A 21313-nucleotide genomic window follows, 5' to 3' on the forward strand; every position below is an offset into this window, starting at 1 on the left:
AAAAATCTAGGAGGATTATCCTAGAGGGAGTCATAGATCATGTGGTTTCGAATTTGCATGGAAAGGAGACTCCATTTGTAATGTGGAAAACCCTTACAAATCTATTCCAAAGCAGCAGTGATGCTAGGAAGCTAGCATTGAGAGATAAGATCAGGAACATTTGAATGGGAAAAAATGAAATTGTTGTTCAATACATATCTATACATACTCAGGTCAAAGATGAACTTGGAGGAGTTGGAGAGAATGTGCCATCATCTAAACTTGTGAGCTTAGTGCTCCTTTGTCTTCCAAAATCCTTGCACAACTATCAGGATTCACTTAATGGAAGAGACAATCTCCTAGATTGGGAGAGACTTTGGTCTGACTTGGTGCAAGAGGAGATTAGAATAAACACTAGAGATGGTGTCACATCCAAAATTGATAAGGAAGAAAACTTTTCTTTAGTTGGAAAAGGAAAGAAAGCCAAAGGAAAGAAGGCCCAAGGCAAGGCAAAATCCAGCCATAACCATGGCAAGAAGAAAGACCTCAGTAAAATTAAATGCTTTCATTGCCATGAGTATGAACAATATGCAGCCAAGTGTCCACACAAGAAATTTAGTAAGAATCTTGCAGGAGCAACAAGAGGATATGCTCTCACATCACAATTCGAGTTAGATTTCACCCTCATTACATGCATGGAAAGTACTATATGAGGTAGTGTATGGTACTCAGACTCTGGTGCTTCATTTCGTATGACAGGAAATAAGGAGCTCTTCAGCAACTTAGAGGAGAAGGACCTATAATTACACATAGGGCTTGGAGATGATGGGATGTATAGTATGAAAGGGATTGGAAATGTCACCTTTAAGAGGGTTTCAAGTTGCCATCTTCACCTACAGAATGTAATGTATGTGCCTGGTCTAAAGAAAAATTTAGTTTTTGTAGTTGTACTAGAGGACATAGGATATGATGTGGTGTTCAGTATAGGGAAGGATTATTTTAATCATGTTGCTTTTGGACAAGTTAGAAAAATTGGTGTTCATGTTAAAAATCTCTACGAGCTAGAGGTGTATTCATGTGGTGCATTGAGTAGCAAGGAAAAATGTTGGGTGTGGAGCCTGATTATCTTTTGTATTCAAAGGTATCGCCACATTGGACCCTAGTTTGAAATGGGGCAGCAACGTTGCCCGTAAAATATTCGCTGGAGGGGGTCCATGGGGAGGCGACTGCGACCTTTGGGGAGCCCCCCCCCCCTGGCGGGGGGTTTTGGGGGCAGTGACCCTGAAGCTAAAAACAGACGTAAAATTGCCTTGTAAAAGTAAAAGTATAGTAATTTCTAGTCAATCTGGGCCATTCATTAGGTAGATGATCTGACGGTAGAACTTATGTTTAGTTTAGGGTTTTTTTCCCTAAAAGGCAACCCCTCTCTTTGTATGAGGGAATTGTATTGAGTCTGTGTAATATATGTGTATTCTCCAAGTGAGAAGCAGAGAGGTGAGACTGTGAGAGAAAACAAAGGATATTACAACAGATCTGTTGTAGGTTGTGTCTCTTCATTTTGCTGGATAATAGAAAGGAAGGACTGGTTGTTCGGGGTGGACGTAGCCCAAACTGGGTGAACCACGTATATCTGTGTCTCTCTTGTTTTAGGTGTTTTTTGTGTTTATATCTCTGCAATATTATATGTGTTCCATTGCTCCGTAATATATAATTTTCTAACAATTGGTATCAGAGCCGAAGGTCTATTTGGCTGATAAACTCGCAGGAAAGAAGGGTTCCTTGTCCGAGTGGGAGAAATGGCAGAAGATGGTAAGTTTAGGGTCGAGAAATTTAATGGCCAAAACTTCTCGCTGTGGAAGATGCAGATGGAAGATTATCTGTATCAGAAAGATCTATACCTACCATTGGGCAGAAAAACAAAGATGCTGACAGGAATGATAGATGAAGAATGGAACCTTCTCGATAGAAAGGCACTCGGAACAGTACGGTTGTGCCTCGCAGCGTTAGTCGCCTTCAACATTTCGAAGGAAACAACGATAGAGGGTTTGATTAAGGCGTTGGAGAAACTATATGAAAAACCCTCGGCCTCAAACAAGGTATTTCTTATGAAACGGTTATTTAATATGAAGATGTCGGAAGGTGGATCTATTGCAGACCATTCAAATGATTTTAATACTATTACAAGTTAGTTATGTTCTGTAGGGGTAAAATTTGATGATGAATTTAGAACTTTGTTATTCTTGTGCTCATTACTAGAAAGTTGGAATGGTTTAGTAATGGCCATTAGTAACTTTGTTTTTGGATCTAGTACTTTAAAGTTTGATGATGTTGTCGGTGCTATCCTTAGCGAGGAAATGCGACGGAAAAGCTCTGGTGAGACATCAGGTAATGCTTTGAGTGCAGAGTCTAGGGGAAGAAAAATGGAAAGAGGAAAGAGCTCAGGATATCGCAGTAAATCAAGGAAAGGCAGATCCAAGTCTAGATCGGGGATAGTGTGCTGGAAATGCAGAAAGAAAGGACACTTAAAGAAAGACTGTAGATCTCGGAAGGGAAAAGAAGGAGATGCACAACAAGAAAACAATCGTGAAGCAAATAAGACAGGTGAGGTGTTACAAGATGATTTGATTCTTTCTTTCGAAAATATTACTGATTCCTGGGTGGTAGATTCAGGGGCCTTATTCCATGCCACACCTGATAAGAAATACTTTCATTACTATGTTCAAGGAGATTTTGGACAAGTTCGTTTGGGTGATGATAAACCCTGTAAAATTGTTGGAATGGGTAAGGTTCTTGTAAAACAGCAGAATGGAAACCAATGGCCACTAAAGGAGGTAAGGCATGTTCCATATCTAAAGAAAAATCTGATTTCAACAGGGCAGTTAGGCTGTGAAGTTTGTGTGACAACTTTCATAGATAAAGCTTGGAAGGTTACCAAAGGAGCCCTGGTAATAGCAAAAGGCGAAAAGGTTGGTACATTGTATTTATGCAATGGTATTTCTAACTTTGTTAATGCTTTAACTTCCAAAGGAGCAGATGTAGCATTATGGCATCATAGGCTCGGACACATGAGTGAAAAGGGGATGAAGATTCTTCACTCAAGGAATTTGTTGTCGGGTTTGAAGAATGTTGATTTGGACTTCTGTGAGAATTGCGTTTATGGAAAACAGAAGAAAGTCAGATTTCTTAGAGTTGGGAAAGAAAAGAAGAGCGAAAAATTAGAGCTTGTGCATACAGATGTATGGGGACCTGCTTAGGTATCATCGCTCAGTGGCTCTCGTTATTATGTTACTTTTATTGATGCTACAACTAGAAAAACTTGGATTTATTGTATTAAGAATAAATCTGATGTATTTGATACTTTCAAGGAATGGAAAGCTTTGGTTGAGATTGAGATAGGAAAGAAATTATAGTGTCTTAGATCAGACAATGGAGGTGAATATTGCCGCAAAGAGTTTGATAGGTACCATTCAGAGCATGGAATTCACAGAGAGAAGACAATTCCAAGAACACCACAAGAAAATGGTGTGTCAGAAAGGATGAACAGAACAATCATGGAGCGTGCAAGGTGCATGAGATTGCATGCAGAATTGTCTTTACAATTTTGGGCAGATGTTGTAGATACTGCTATTTATCTAATAAACAGAGGGCCTTCAAGTTCCTTGGATGGTGGTGTTCCAGAGGAAGCATGGACAGGTAAAAAGGTAAACTACTATTTTTTAAAGCCTTTTGGTTGTGAGGCCTTTGTCCATAATGATAAAGAAAATAGAACAAAGCCTGAGGCAAAGTCAAAGAAATTTACCTTTATTGGATATGGTGTTAATGATTTTGGTTATCGCTTATATGATTACGAAAATCACAAAATCATTAGCAGCAGAGATGTAATATTCAATGAAAAGGTCTTGTATAAGAATTAGTTGCAGGAAAAGAAACAGGAAAAAGAAAACAAGGAATACGCAGTTCTTGATGAAATCACTGAAAAAGTAAAGGTGCATGAAAATAATAATAATCAACAACCACAACAACAACAACAGGCACCCCAAACACCTGAAAGTGGTGTTATAAGATCTACCAAGATAAGTAGACCCCCTGGACGATACTCTCCTTCATTATATTATTTATTGTTGAGTAATTATGGTGAACCCGAATGTTATGAAGAAGCAATGCAGGTTGAAAGTAGGAAGAAGTGGGAGGTAGCCATGGAAGAAGAGATGGACTCCTTAATGCATAACCATACTTGGGACTTAGTCAGGTTGCCTGCAGGAAAAACTACATTAAAGAATAAATGGGTTTACAGGCTGAAGGAAGAAGATGGAGGAAAACAGAGGTACAAAGCTAGACTTGTGGTGAAGGGGTTTGCACAGAAGAAAGGTATTGATTTTGATGAAATATTTTCTCCAGTTGTTAAAATGACTTCAGTAAGAACTATTGTAAGTCTAGTAACAGTTGAAGATTTGCATCTTGAGCAGTTAGATTTAAAGACAACCTTTCTCCATGGGGATTTGGAGGAAGAGATATATATGCAGCAACCACAAGGATATGAAGTGAAAGGGAAGGAGAAATTAGTGTGCAGGTTGAAGAAGAGCTTGTATGGCTTAAAACAGGCTCCAAGGCAGTGGTATCTAAAATTTGACAAGTTTATGTCTGAACAAGGTTATATTAGATGTCACTCTGATCATTGTGTTTATCTAAAAAAGCAAAATGATGGCAGCTATATTTTATTGTTATTGTATGTAGATGACATGCATGTTGCAGGGTCTAACATGCAAGAAATAAATGTGCTCAAAAGAAAATCGGCAAATTCATTTGCAATGAAGGATTTGGGAGCTACAAAACAAATGCTTGGTATGAGAATAACTAGACACGGGAAAAATCGTAAATTAACATTGTCTCAGAATGAGTACATACAAAAGGTGTTGAAAAGATTTAATATGCACAATGCAAAACCAGTTAGTACACCTTTTGTTGGCCATTTAAAACTTAGTAAGGAAATGTGCCCAAAGACCCAAGAAGACATTGATTATATGTCTAAAGTTCCATATGCATCAGCAGTTGGAAGCTTAATGTATGCAATGGTCTGCACAAGGCCTGATATTGCACATGCAGTGGGAGTTGTAAGTAGGTACATGAACAATCCAGGAAAGGAACATTGGATGGCAGTGAAATGGATTCTCAGATATTTGAAAGGTACCACAAATCAAGCATTATGCTTTGGTGGTTCAAACATTTCTCTATAGGGATATGTTGATGTAGATATGGCAGGTGACAAAGATAACAGGAGGAGCACTATAGGATATGTATTTATTGTTGGTGGAACAACTGTCAGTTGGGTTTCAAAAATCCAAAGTGTTGTTGCACTTTCAACAATAGAAGCAGAGTATGTTGCTACTACAGAGGCTAGTAAAGAAATGATTTGGTTACAAAGGTTTATGGGTGAATTGGGTAAGAAGCATGATATGGGCACGTTATATAGTGATAGCCAAAGTGCCATTCATCTTGCAAAGAAATCAGCATTTCATTCCAAGACTAAACACATACAACTCAAGTACCATTTCATATGATCAGTGTTGGAAGATGGAGAGTTGAAGCTAGAAAAGATACACACTAGCCAGAATCCTGCAGATATGCTAACAAAAGTTGTAACTAGGGAGAAACTAAGAATATGCTTAGTTTCAATTGGTCTTCAAGGATGACGATGAAGATGAGAAACAACCAGGTCTAAAGAGGAGTCATTGTCCAACAAATGAAGCTGAGGTGGAGTTTCTATAATCAGTCTCCAAGTGGGAGATTGTTGGGTGTGGAGCTTGCTTATCTTCTGTATTCAAAGGTATCGCCACATTGGACCCCAGTTCGAAATGGGGTGGCAACATAGCCCATAAAATATTCGCTGCAGGGGGGGCGGCTGCGACCTTTTGGGAGCCGCCCCCTAGCGAGGGGTTTCGGGGGTAGCAACCCCGAAGCTAAAAATAGATGTAAAATTGCCTTGTAAAAGTATAGTAATTTCTAGTCAATCTGGGCTGTTCATTAGGCAGATGATCTGACGGTAGAACTTATGTTTAGTTTAGGGTTTTTTCCCTAGAAGGCAACCCCTCTCTTTGTATGAGGGCATTGTATTGAGTTTGTGTAATATATGTGTATTCTCCGAGTGAGAAGCAGAGAGGTGAGACTCTGAGAGAAAACAGAGGATATTACAGCGGATCTGCTGTAGGTTGTGTCTCTTCATTTTGCTAGATAAGAGAAAGGAAGGATTGGCTGTTCGGGGTGGACGTAGCCTAAACTGGGCGAACCACGTATATCTGTGTCTCTCTTGTTTTATGTGTTTTCTGTGTTTATATCTCTGCAATATTATATGTGTTCCATTGCTTCGTAATATATAATTTTCTAACAAAAAACATGTTTAGGGCTGAGATGTTGGAGAGATTTGGCATAGGTGCATGGGACACCTACACCATGGAGCTTTGAAAATAATGCAACAGATCACCACTGGACTTCTAAAATGCACCCTTGATCAACATGATGTTTGCAAGGGATGCACTCTTGGAAAATATGTTAAATCCTCCTTCTAGGGCCGAGATAGTAGAGCTGAATCCATCTTGGAGCGAGTTCACTTAGATGCGTGTGGACCATTTTATATAGTTTGAATTGCAGAGCACATGTATTATGTGATCTTCATAGATTATTTTTTCCGCAAATGTTGGATCTATTTCATTAAGAAGAAATACAAGGTTTATTCAAAGTTTGTTGAATTTAAAGCCTTAGTTGAAAATGAGATTGGAAATAAAATTAAATCCATGAGAAGTGATAATGGAGGAGAGTTTGTGTCTAATGCCTTCAAAGAATTATGTTCCAAGGAGGGTATTAGAATGTATTTGATTGTGCCTCACAACCTACAACAAAATGGTGTGGCACAGAGGAAAAATAGAAGCATTGTAGGGATGCTAGAGAAATCTTTCATGATTAAGGACTGCCAATATACTTGTGGGTAGAAGCATGCAATACAAGAGTTTAATTGTATATTCACACAAGACCTCACAAAATTCTTGGAATGCTCAGACCTGAAGAGGATTTCTCTGGGAGGAAGCTAGATGGATCCCACTTTAGCATTTTTGGATCCACGTCTATTGTCATGTCTCCAAAGATAGCAAGAAAAAGTTGGAGCCCACTGCAGAGAGGGGAATATTTATAGGGTACACAGAGACACCTCATATTTGCTAAGTGTGTTATGAAACCAGCTCAAGAAAAAGATAGAAAAGATAGATCAATGCCTTAGAATTCAGCCTCTTTGAGGGGAAAACCTCCTTTACATTACATAAATGAACAATTCTTCGATGATTCAAATAAAAAAACCTCCTTTTTATATGTAGGAGTCTAAGGAGTCACAATATAACCCAGCTGACCTAACAATAGTAATATAAAGCCACAAAAATAACAATAGAGGGATTCTATGGGGCACAGTAATAACAATATGGGGACAATAGGGGCACAACAATATTAATAAGGGGTACAACTACAATAGTAATGGGGTAATCACTAGTATTATAGGGACCCAACATGCCCCTCTTCTTCAAAAAAGTGTTGTCCTCAATCCTTGAGTAGTTCTGGATGCTTCTGTATAGAATTCTCATCCTCCTAAGTGGAATCTTCAGCGGATAAGTTCTTCCACCTGATAAGATACTCCGAAATTGATCGATTTCGTAGCTGTCGAGTTCTTGTTTCTATGACTGCTTCCGGTTCCAATATAATTTTTCCTTCCTCGTCAAGTTCTGGCAATATTGTTTGAACAGGGAGAGTGTTGCTTATAACCTTCTTTAAACATAAAACATGGAAAACTGGGTGCAATCGAGAAGCTACAGGAAGCTCCAATTTGTATGCCATAGTACCAATCTTTTGCAACACCTTGTACGGACCATAATACTTGGGTGATAATTTATTATCCTTCTTAGCTTGCTTGAGGGACATTTGCTTATATGGTTGTAGCCGTAGGAATACCCAATCACCTACATCAAAACTTCTTTCACTGCGATGTTTATCTGCCTGTTGCTTCATTCTATTATGTGCCAACACGAGGTTATCCTTTAAGAGTTGGAGGACTTGTTGTTGATGTTCGATGTGATGTTCCACCGCTTGAACCTTAGAATTTTCTCTTAAATATGATGTGATGGATGGTGTCTGATACCCATAAAGTGCCATAAATGGGGTCATTTTTGTTGTTGTATGGAAGGAAGTGTTATACCACCATTCAGCCAGAGGCAACCATTTGACCCATTGTGTCTGTTTATCAGATACAAAGCAACGAAGATATCCTTCCAAACATTTGTTTACTATCTCAGTTTGCCCATCAGATTGAGGATGATAAGATGAGCTATGAGCTAACTGAGTACCAAGACAAGAAAATAGTTATGTCCAGAAATTTCCAGTGAAAATGGGATCTCTATCACTTACAATAATCTTTGGGTTTCCATGTAGCTTTTGAATTGTTTCCATAAATGCAGTAGAAACTGTACTAGCTTTAAATGGATGTGATAATGCACAAAAGTGTGCATACTTGGTAAGTCTGTCAACTACCACCATGATGACACTCTTTCCCTCAGAATTGGGTAAACATGTGATAAAATCCATTGAAACCTCCTCCCAACGTTGGCTTGGTATGGATAAAGGTTGTAATAGACCCAGTGTCTTAATTGTTTCAACTTTATTTTGTTGGCAAACCAAACATTCCGCCACAAACTTTTGAATATCTGATTTAAGGCCATCCCAAAAAAATTCCTTCTTAACCCTGTGGTAATTTTTAAAAAATCCTGAGTGCCCTCCTGAGGGAGAAGTGTGCAATTCCATAAGAATCTTTTGTTTTAGCTAGGAATTCTTACAGAGGTATAAGCGATCTTTGTACCATAACGAATCATTTTGCCAGCTAAATGTATCAGACGTACTAGAATCTTGTTGTAACTTTCGAATAAGTGCCCACACTTCTTCGTCATTCTTCCATTCCTCCCTTGCCTCGTTTATCCAATCTGGTTGGATAATAGAAATGGCGCACAACAATGCTTCCACATCCTCATCCTTTCTTGAGAGTGCATCCGCCACCACATTTTGCTTCCCTTTTTTGTAGATGATTTCAAAGTCATAACCCAACATCTTTGTGACCCACTTTTTTTTCTCTTCAGAGGATAATCTTTGTTCTAAAAAGTATTTAAGGCTATCATGATTCGTTTTTACCTTGAAGTGTCTTCCCATTAGGTAGGGTCGCCATTTCTTAAGTGCATGGAGTATTGCCAACATTTCCTTCTCATAAATAGCTTGGTGTAAAAACTTTCCCTTGATTGGACAACTTTCAAAAGTAATGGGTCTTTCATCTTGCATTAAAACATCTCCAATTCCATTTCCTGAAGCATCACATTCCACAATAAAGGTTTTTGTGAAGTCTGGTGTAGCTAAGACCGGTGCTTGGCACATTGCCTCTTTAAGATGTTCGAAGGCCTTTGTTGCTTCTGGAGTCCATGAAAATGCATCTTTCTTCAATAATGTTGTTAGAGGTGCTGCTATTCTCCCATAATTCTTAACAAACTTACGATAATACCCTGTCAACCCGAGAAATCCTCGCAGATGCTTTATGGATGTGGGGATTTTCCATTCCTTAACGGCTTTAATTTTGCTAGGGTCTACCTTAACTCCTTCATGAGATACAATATGACCCAGATATTCCACCTCTTGTACTCCAAAGAAACATTTGGATCTTTTTGCATATAATTGTTTCTCCTCCAATAGTTGTAGCACCCTGTCAACATGTTCAACATGATCCTTCCAAGACTTGCTGTAGATTAGCATATCATCAAAAAATACTAACACAAATTTTCTAAGGAATGGTTTGAAAATTGAATTCATCAAACCTTGAAATGTTGAAGGTGCATTGGTAAGGCCAAAAGGCATGAACAAAAGGCAAGGCCAAAAGGCATGAACATCATGTTGAATATTATCCTTTAAAGTCCCTATGAACACATCAATCCTATGCTCCTCTGGAATATTTTTTACCCTTATGTTCAATTTTTGGAACTCCTCAATGTGCTCCATTATTGAACCCTTTTGTTTGAGACTTATCAATTGGCTAAAAAAAGTGTTTCTTTTTGTATCCTCATAATGTGTTGTCAATTCTTCCGTAAAAATTGCCCAAGTAATAATTTGTTTACGAGAGCAAAGCCATTGATACCATACAAACTGATTTGGTTCCAAATATAAAGTTGCAATACGTACCTTTTGTGTGTTTTGCACATTATTGAGATCAAAAAATTGCTCCATCTGTAATATCCATGTTGCGGGATCCTTGACATCAAACTTCCTCATATCGATTTTTGGAATATGGTGGGTCTTCGATCCCACATTAGAGTCTATGAAATCATGATTAACATTTCTTTTATTCGCATCATGAGTTTCGTTTACTACCTTTTCACCATTAGTAAGTATTTCTTGTAGAAAATTTGTCAAATCTGTCTTCAAATCTGCCGTGTCTCTCTTCAAATATGTCTTCAAATCTATCTTTAAATATTCCATATTAGCTTCCACGCCCTTTATCTTAGCTTCTATTAGCTTTTGTGAGAGTGACATTTGTTGCACCTGGTCTTGTAATTTTGATATATCATGTAGCATTTCTTCCTCTTCTTCATGAGTCATGCTAGAGATTTCAGGTTGCTTACTAGGTGTTTGCATTTTCTTTCCTTGGGGCATCAATTACCGATAATAATGCTCTACTAAGCCCTTTGAATTCCTTCAAAATAAATTTTCAAACCAAGCTTAAGCAAAAATTTAAAAAAATCTACACACCTTTTTTCACTTGGTAGGAGCTTGATATTGCCTTTGATGTATCTATGTACTTTTGAATCATCCAGTTCTGAAATTGTGACCTACAGTAGCCCTCTGTGTCCTCTTTCCAATGCCACTAGTGTGATCCAAATTGGATTCTCCAAGGAAGAGTTATGCGAAATCTCCCACAGTGACCTGATTATAGACTAGTTCAGTAGAGCGAACTTGTACGACGTGCCACGAGTCACTGTTTCGACCTTTGGCACTGAAAAATATATACAAGAAACTACAGTCCATCCTCTTTTTGTACCTTCTTACGAAATTTCAATCCGATGCTCAGAGAGAAAGTTATGACGATTTTCCCCAGGTCACCTGTTTGGAATGTAATTCAGGAATCTGCAAAAAGACCAACTTCCTCAGATCATATCTCCGCAAATATAGCGTTAAAAGCTTTGAAATTAGGACTTGAGATTCAACGCGATATCTTCTCAAATGGTTTTTTTTTTTAGCTTCTGAAACGTCGTAGAAAAAAAGTTATAGCGAAAATGCCACGATGACCTGTTTGGAGCAGCAAAACCCTAGAATCCAAAGCTCTAATACCAAATGTTATGAAACCAGCTCAAGAAAAAGATAGAAAAGATAGATCAATGCCTTAGAATTCAGCCTCTTCGAGGGGGAAACCTCCTTTACATTACATAAATGAACAATTCTTCGATGATTCAAATGACAAAACCTCCTTTTTATATATAGGAGTCTAAGGAGTCACAATATAACCCAGCCGACCTAACAATAATAATATAAAGCCACAAAAATAACAATAGAGGGATTCTATGGGGCACAATAATAACAATATGGGGACAATAGGGGCACAAAAATATTAATAAGGGGTACAACTACAATAGTAATGGGGTAATCACTGGTATTATAGGGACCCAACAGAGTGTACATGCCCTCACTCAGAATGACTATTAAGAGGAGGGATGTGAGATTTGGTGAGGAGAAAGCCATGAGGAATTCTCTAGAGTGAAAGCTAAGCATACCACTAGAGGAGGAGCCTCAATCATATCCACATATTTAGATCTTGCTCAAAGTCAAGAGGACATTCTAGGAGGATGTTGTGGAGTAGCCACATGTAGAGGAGCAGAGAGAAGGTCGAGTGGAGGCACCCAGTCACATAGAGCCTTCTAGAGAAGGGAGGAAAAGAACCAGGGAGGCAGACAGGTTGGTGCAGGAAGATTAGGAGCAGGTTGGAGCTCCTAGCTCCTTACGAAATAGAGGAGATCACCAGACATATACACATGATATATGGAACTCATGAAAAACTTGATAGATTCGAAGCCATCTTCTTTTGAATAGGAAATTTCCTAGTAGGTGTGGGTAGATGCCATGGTGGAGGAGTATGAATCTATCATGAAGAATGATGCTTGGGAGGTTGTGCATAGACATGAGGGAAAATCTATTATTGGCTCCAAGTGGGTGTATAAAGTGAAACATGCAGCTGATGGTAGTATTGAGAAGTACACAGCCATATTTGTGGCCAAAGGCTTGTCACGGGTGGATGGGATTGATTATGAGGAGAAATGTTTCCTCGTGGTAATATACTCATCTATCAAGACCATACTTTCTTTGGCAGTACAGTTTGGGTGGAGGATCCACCAAATGGATATTAAAATTTCCTTCCTTATTGGAGTGGTTGAGGAACAGATCTAAATTGAGAAACCTAAGGGGTTCGAGACCTTTAGCAGGGAGACACATGTGTGTAAGCTCAAGAGAGTCCTCTAGGTATCAAGTAGGAACCTCATGCTTTGTACACTCACATTGATGCTTATCTTAGTGGATTGGGCCTCACTAAGAGTGAAGTAGATGTCAGTCTCTACTAAATTATGATAGATGGAAGTCTTCTCATCCTAGTTCTCTATGTGGATGATTTGATACTGATAGGAGATGACAGGTCGATCCAGTCTTGAAAAAAGGACCTTGCAAGAGAGTTCAAGATGAAGAATATGGGTTTGATGTATTAATTCCTTGGCTTGGAGGTGTGGCATGAATATGATATATTTGTTGAATAGGGGAATTACACCTCTAAGATCCTTTAGAGATTCCACATGCAAGATTGCAAACCCATGGATACTCCTATAGGTACTTATTGGATAAAAGTGGATGCTTCTACAAGAGAGGAAGTAGATGGAACTATCTATAGACAGTTTGTGGGGTCCTTGATGTACTTGGTGAACACAAGGCCCAATATTTGTTTTTTAGTTAATAAACTTAGTCATTTTATGGTGGAGTCGACCAAGATTCACTAGAAAGCATAAAAACATGTTCTTATATACCTTATAGGGAAAACAGACTTTGATTTATGGTACAAGCAGAAAAATGGAGTGAAGCTCCAAGGCTTCATAGAAGTAGATTGGGAAGGGATTCCCTCAGATAGGAAGAGCACATCAGGAGAAGTATTCAGTGTTGGGTCAACAACAATTTTCTTGGTACAACAAGAAACATAGATTTGTAGCACTCAGCTCAACAGAGGTCGAGTATATAGCTTCTAGTCAAGCAACATGTGGGGATATTTGGATGAGGAAGATCTTGGTTGGTCTCTTCAATAAGGTAATGGATCCTACATTGATCCACTATCACAATCAGAGTTGTATAAAACTCTTTGAAAATCTAGTGTTTCATGATAGGTCCAAGAATATAGACATTAGGTACCATCATCTGAGAGATTGCATGCAGAGGAGTATTATCATGTTGTAGTACATTCCCATAAAGGAGCGGGATGCTGGAATTTTAAAAAAGGCTTTATCAAGAGGCAAGTTTGTGTTCCAAAGGATCGAATAGGGGTTGTTCAGAACCCTTTTCTTGCTAAGAGGGAGTGTTGAATTGTCACAAGAAAAGGATTCATTTGATTTGTGCCTTAGTCAAATGGAGAATTTTGAATTTCCACATCAATAGGATGACTTGAGTTGTAGTTAGTAGGAGTGACAAGGCCAAGTCACTTAGTTAAGTCAGTCAATTCAAGTTTGTGGGCAAGAAGTAGAGTTGTGCATGAGTTGATTGCTAAGATCTAGTAATCTAGTGGAGTTATAGTTAGTGAAATTCAGTTATATGAGCTCTAGTCATGAATAGAGTCAATATGATTTCAGTTGAGTAGTTGCGTTAACTCATTGATCTCTCAATTAACTAGTCAATTTACTAAAAATAGCCCTATTCATCCATGCAATTTGAATTTCCTAGTTTAGTGGAGAAAAAGGCATCAATTTAATTATTATTGTATACTAGTGAGTGTACAAGTTTTTCTTGTAACAGGTGAACTTAATTTTATCAGGAATTGTGCAAGGAAATTGGAGGAAATTCGAGGCCTGTTTTGGCTAAGTGTTGGTAAAAGCAAGAGATCAATATTGCAGTGTAGGTTGAGTTTCAAGGATTGAAGTTGTCATTGTCATTGATCATTGTCTTATCTGATATAATAATAAAAAAAGGAGGGGTTTTTCCCAGTTGGTTTCCCTAGTAACAATATTGTGTTCATTGTGATTGAATGATTGCATGTGTTTATATTTTATGTACCCCCCCACAGACTAAGTAGAAGAAATTTGTGTCTATTGATTTCAGTCTAATTTCATTAGTAGCTGCAAACTTCGAGTTATTTCTACATCAACAATGATAAAAATGTTTCAGTCAAACCATCAATGAACTCAACCTCCTTTTCTCAGTCAAACCCAATCAAAACAGTCCACAAATTCTGCCAGTAATTCGGTCAACTTTCAAAGTCAACCTATGGTCAACCCCTGCTCAGATTTATAGTCAAAGGTGATCAAATTTCCTAGGTCAAATCGGTTAAAGTATCCCTAAATTTAACCTTGAAAAATAGATTAAAAAATTGGTCAACCAATTCAAATCAACCCCAAGTCAATGCTAGTCAAAGATGCCCAAAACAAAAAGCCAATGTTGGTCAACATAACTCCTCTCTCTATGTTTCACATGTGAACTCGACCTTGCAATTTCAAAAGTGTACAAACCAATGACTGAATGATGTGTTGTTGTGATGATGCCTCTAAGTGAAGTCAACAAGCTCATATTTATATTGTGTCTTGCAAGGTAAATTTCTCTCTCTAGGTCGACTTCTTGACTTTCATGCTGACCCCAACCAATAGAATAATAATATTTTTCCATGTGAAAAATTGATTTTTCCCAACTGGAAGAGGGGTGTCCTTGGGGTTTTCTAGGCTTCACTAATGGGGAAATTCATCCCTTAGCGACCAATTTTCAACACTCTCCCTTACCTTATGTTAGCACTCCATAATTTCCCTAGGCTGAGAAAAGAAATTTAGAGGTAACCACAAAACCACTTTTAGGCTAGAATCTAACCCTTTTAGCCTTGTAGAGGACTCTCTCACTTAGGTTGTTCCACTAATTTGATGTTAGGCTAGGTATAGTGCTCAATAAGGTCTGATTTTCAAATGTTTGCTGGTAAGAAAGGAGACAGATCCATTGGGCATGGAGTCATGTCAAATTGATTATTTTTCCAGTGATAAGATGAAGAGAGAAAGGGTTTTTCCACAAGGGAAAGGTAGGCAATCTTGGTGATGGAATTGTTGGGTTGTATTACATTCTTTCCACGACTAAACAACGTAGTGAACTGGGGGGTTAGAAGGGGGGCGGAGCCCCCCCTTCGTTGCACCGATTGCTAGCGGGGGGGTTTGAGGGGGGCGGGTAGGCCCCTTCTACGAGGTCCGGGGCAGCGCCTCGGGAAATTTTTTTTTGGAACCTATATTAGGTTGGGCGAACCTACCTATGGTTTTCGGTCCTTGGTTTTGGACGTGATGGTTTTTGGTCCATGGTATTGGATGCTTCGGCATGTATAAATATGTATTGTAACATTGGAAGGAATATAATGAAAAATCAAGCTGGCAGTCCCCATTTTGGGATCCAGGGGAAAATCTCTGTGTATATGTGTTTTATGTGTTATGCTCTCGCATTGTTTATTTTTCTATGATTTAGAATTCGTATGCAGGTAATTTCCGTACGGGGTTAAAACCTACATTTGGTATCAGAGCTGTTTTGGCTTCACGGGGACGCCTTTGTTGCTGAAGGGTTTCGCTCGGGCCTGTGGTAGACCCTGTTCAATGAGAGATCTGCGAGATCGATTTTGGTGGTGAAAGAAGATGGCGAGCAGTGGAAAGATAGAGATAGAGAAGTTCAATGGTCAGATTTTTGAGTTGTGGAAACTCAAGATGGAGGATCTGTTGGTGGATAAAGATCAGTGGATCGCGGTAGATCCAGGTACTAAACCAACGGGAGTGACCGATGAAGAATGGAAGAAGTTGGATCAGAAGGCAAAGAGCACAATACGATTGTGTGTCTCAGATTTAGTATTGCTGAATGTATCAGGGGAAGCTACGGTGAAGGCTCTTTGGGAAAAGTTAGGGACTTTGTACCAATCTAAGTCTATGGTGAATAAACTGTTCCTGCAGAAAAAGCTGTATAACCTGAGGATGAAAGATGGAGACTCGGTGACAGAGCATCTGAACGCATTTAATACTGTGGTAAGTCAGTTAGCGTCTGTTGATATTAAAATTTCAGATGAAGATAAGTGCATCAGTTTGTTGTGTTCTCTACCAGATTCGTGGGATAGTCTGGTTATTGCAATAGGTAGCAATGCAACTGCTTTGCAGTTTGATGAAATAGTCTTAGCCTTGCTGACGGAGGAGATGAGATGGAAAAATATGGAGAGCCAGAATGGTGATGCCTTGTCTGTACGAGGACGGTCCCAGAATAGAAACAAAAATAAGTCATCGAATGGGAGATCTAAATCTAGAGGGAGATCTAAATCTCCAGGAAAACTTGTAAAGGTGGTGTGCTGGAAATGCGGAAAGGAAGGGCACTTCAAAAGGGACTGTAAATCTAAAGCTCTTGATAAAGGAAAGGGATCTGATGATGCTCCTTCTGCAGAGGTGAAAACCACCTCAGATGAAGGTGGGGATGTGTACTTGGCTTCTTCAAGTACACATGTAGATCATGAGGCATGGTTGATTGACTCAGGTGCATCCTTTCACTTCACTCCCCATAGAGAGTGGTTCTGCGAGTATGAGAAATACGATGGTGGTGATGTCTTCTTAGGAGATGATAGGAAGGCTAGAATCATTGGTCGCGGAAAAGTAAAGTTGAAGTTGCAAGGTGGAAGGGTTAGAACACTCCCGGGTGTTCTGCATATTCCTGCATTGGCCAGAAATCTGATTTCTGTAAGCAAGTTGGATGATGCAGGTGTAAAAACAGTGTTCGAGAAGGATACTTGCAAGATGGTTCGGGGAGCACTGGTATTGATGCGGGGAGTTCGAACTGGAACTCTGTACAAGCTACAAGGTAGCACTGTTGTTGCTGGGTGCAACAGTTCTATGATTCCTGAAAGTGGAGCTGAAAATCTAGTGGCCTCTGGAGAGAAGACAATGTTGTGGCATTAAAGGCTTGGACATATTGGAGAGAAGGGCCTTTGAATACTTCATGGTAAAGGTATGGTAGAAGGTATGAGTAATAGCTCTTTGGATTTTGATTTCTGTGAAAATTGTGTATATGGGAAGCAGAATCGGGTGAGTTTCCCCTCTGGTGCTAAGAGGGCGAAACAGATATTAGAGCTTGTGCACAGTGATGTGTTTGGACCTGTGAAAGTTCCATCACTGGGTAAGTCTGTGTACTATGTATCATTTATAGATGACTTCTCAAGGAATACATGGATATATTTCCTTAAGAAGAAATCTGAAGTCTTTGACAGGTTTAAAGAATTTAAGGCTCTGGTGGAAAATCAGACAGAGAAGAAGATAAAGGTGCTGAGGACAGATAATGGTGGAAAGTTTTGCAGCAAGGAATTTGAAGAATTCTGTAAGAAGTGTGGTATAGCACAGCAGAAGACTACTCCATATACACCTCAGCAAAATGGAGTCGCAGAAAGAATGAACAAGACGTTGATGGAAAGGGCAAGAAGCATGCTCAGTGGTGTCGGGTTAGGACAAGAATTCTGGGCAGAGGCGGTGGATACTGCATGTTACTTGGTCAACAGGTCACCTTCATTAGCGTTGGAGGATAAGACTCCACAAGAAGTATGGACTGGTAAGAAACCCTCTCTTTCACATCTAAGGGTATTTGGATGCGATGCATATGTACATGTTCCAAAGGAGAAACGAACCAAGTTGGATAGTAAATCTGAAAAGTGCATCTTTATTGGGTATAAGGATGGTTTAAAAGGTTATAAGCTTTGGAACCCAGTCACACAGAAGGTTGTGTACAGCCGAGATGTGGTGTTCAGAGAGGTAAAAGATGTTATTAAACATGAAGTCCAACCAAAGGAACCTGAGAAGATAGAGTTTGAGCTAAAGGAGGAAGAATCAGACTCTGCAGCAGAGGAGGAATAAGAAGATGAAGAGCCACAAACTCCGGCTGTGAGAAGATCAGTTCGAGAAAGAAGGCAGCCAGAAATGTATAGTCCTTCTTCTTTCTGTTCAAATTTTGCTTTTTCTATTACTGATGATGATCCCAGAACTGTGAAGGAAGCAGTAGATTCAGAGGATGGAAAACTCTGGAAGGAGGCCATGGTTGATGAAATGGCATCGTTGCACAAAAATGAGGCTTGGGATCTGGTGGAGTTTTCGACTGGAAGGAAACCCATTGGCAGCAAATGGGTGTTCAAAAAGAAGACAAATGCAGAAGGGAAGGTGGAGAAATACAAAGCTTGGTTGGTAGCAAAAGGATATTCCCAAGTGCCGAGAATTGATTTTGGTGATATTTTTTCTCCTATTGCCAAGGTAACTTCTATTAGATTACTTTTATCTGTTGCTGCTACTTTTGATTTTGAGGTAGAACAGATGGATGTGAAGAAAACATTTCTTCACGGGGATTTGGAAGAGGAAATCTACATGAAGCAACCTGAAGGCTTTGCGGTGAAGGGTAAGAAAGAACTAGTATGCAAGTTAAAGAAGTCTCTGTATGGGTTAAAACAGTCACCAAGGATGTGGTATCAGAAATTTGATACATTTATACGGGGACTTGGCTTCACCAGAAGCAAAGCAGATCATTGTGTGTATTTTAAATTAATTGGTGACTGTGTTATTTATCTGGTCTTGTATGTGGATGATATGTTGCTGGTTGGAAATGACAAAGAAATTATCCAGGACTTGAAGACCCAATTGTCCTCCAAATTCGACATGAAAGATCTTGGTGCTGCAAACTATATTTTGGGCATGGAAATTAAAAGAGATCGGGCAAAGAGGAAGCTCTGGTTAAACCAGAGGAAGTATGTCGAGACAATACTGCAGAGGTTTAATATGCAGGATAGTAAACCGGTGAAGGTTCCTATTCCTGTAGGTGTGAGGTTATTTGCTGAACAGTGTCCCAAGACACAAGAAGAGGAAGAGGACATGTCCCGTGTTCCATATGAAAGTGCAGTCGGTAGCCTGATGTATGCAATGGTTTGTACTAGACCAGACATTGCACATGCAGTGGGAGTATTGAGCAGGTTTATGTCAAAACCAAGGAAGGAGCACTGGACAACAATGAAGCGGGTTTTCACGTATTTGCGTGGCACAAGTAATTATGGTTTATGCTACCAAGGAAGACCAGGATTGGACAGAGTGTTGGATATTCGTGGCTTTGTTGATGCAGACTGGGCTGGAGATCTGGATCAAAGAAGATCTAGAAGTGGGTATGTGTTTAACCTATTTGGAGGTGCAGTCAGTTGGATGAGTAAGAAACAATCTATAGTGGCACTATCAACTACAGAGGCAGAATACATGGCAGCCACACATGCAAGCAAGGAAGCAGTTTGGTTGCAGAGGTTGTGTTCAAGTATGGGGTTAGTATAGGGAGCTATAAGAATAGACTGTGATAGCCAAAGTGCAATTTTCTTGGCAAAGAACCCTGCTTCTTATTCAAAGACAAAGCACATTGATGTTCAGTATCACTTTGTGAGGGATATGATAGAAGACAAAAAGGTGTTGCTGGTAAAGGTGGACACTTTGAAGAATACTGCAGATGCATTGACAAAATCTGTGAGCTCTGAGAAGTTATCTTGGTGTAGAGAAACAATGGGGATTTCAGGGCTGGAAAAATGACTAAGCTCTCCTGTGGCCCCCTGTGGAAAGAAAAAAATAAGTGGGAGATTGTTGGGTTGTGTTATATTCTTTCCACGACTAACCTATGTAGTGAATCGGGGGGTTAGAGGGGGGGCAGAGCCCCCCCTTTGTTGCACCGATTGCGCAGTGGGGGGGTCACGAGGGGCAGCAACCCCCCCTGTCTGGGGGGTTTGAGGGGGGCGGGTAGCCCCCCTCTACGGGGTACGGGGGAAATTTTTTTTTGGACCCTATATTAGGTTGGGCGAACCTACCTATGGTTTTCGGTCCTTGGTTTTGGACGCGATGGTTTTCGGTCCATGGTATTGGATGCTTCGGCATGTATAAATATGTATTGTAACATTGAAAGGAATATAATGAAAAATCAAGCTGGTAGTCGCGGTTTTGGGATCTAGGGGAAAATCTCTGTGTATATGTGTTTTATGTGTTATGCTCTCGCATTGTTTATTTTTCTGTGATTTAGAATTCGTATGCAGGTAATTTCCGTACGGGGTTAAAACCTACAGGAATTAATTCATTGTAGGAGGGTGAGTGTGAGAAAATATGGAAACAACACAAAGAGTATCAAACTGTAGATAAATTCTAAATGTTGCTTTAATAAGAAAACATGGTTCACTTGGTAAAACTAAATCAGAGCAGCTTTTAGATGAATTATGAGCTAAACATATGGTTCTTCCAAGCATGAAGACATACATTTAAGAGATGTAAAAACATAAGACAAAATTAAAACATGAAAGAAGCACAACACCATCAACATCCGACACAGGAATCCTTGCAAATCACCTTTTGTCTTTCATTCACTGGAAAAAATATTCAGAAAATACAACACACAGAAAGTCTCTTTCTCTCCAATCTGAACAAAAAAAAAATTGAACATTGAAAGTCATGAAATATATACAATTGTATCATCCCTGGACTTAGGGGGTTGAGCTCAACCATTTCCCCAAAGATAGAATCGGTTACATTAAATTTGGAACTGTTTGCTAGGAATAGGTGTTGGGTGTGGAGCCTGATTATCTTCTATACTCAAAGGTATCGCCACATAGGACCCCAGCTCGAAATGGGGGGTTTCGGGGGCAGCGCCCCCGAAGCTAAAAACAACTGTAAAATTGCCTTGTAAAAGTATAGTAATTTCTAGTCAATCTGGGCCGTTCATTAGGCGGATGATCTGACGGTAGAACTTATGTTTAGTTTAGGGTTTTTTGCCCTAGAAGGCAACCCCTCTCTTTGTATGAGGGTATTGTATTTGAGGCTACGTGATAGATGTGTATTCTGTGAGTGAGAAACAGAGAGGTGAGACTGTGAGAGAAAACAGAGGATATTACAGCGGATTTGCTATAGGTTGTGTCTCTTCATTTTGCTGGATAATAAAAAGGAAGGACTGGCTGTTCGGGGTGGACGTAGCCCAAACTGGGTGAACCACGTAT

Source organism: Pinus tabuliformis, chromosome 5_2 (genome assembly GCF_031772625.1).
Source record: "Pinus tabuliformis cultivar Carrire ecotype Pingquan chromosome 5_2, CPIR1, whole genome shotgun sequence".
Classification (NCBI taxonomy): Eukaryota; Viridiplantae; Streptophyta; class Pinopsida; order Pinales; family Pinaceae; genus Pinus; species Pinus tabuliformis.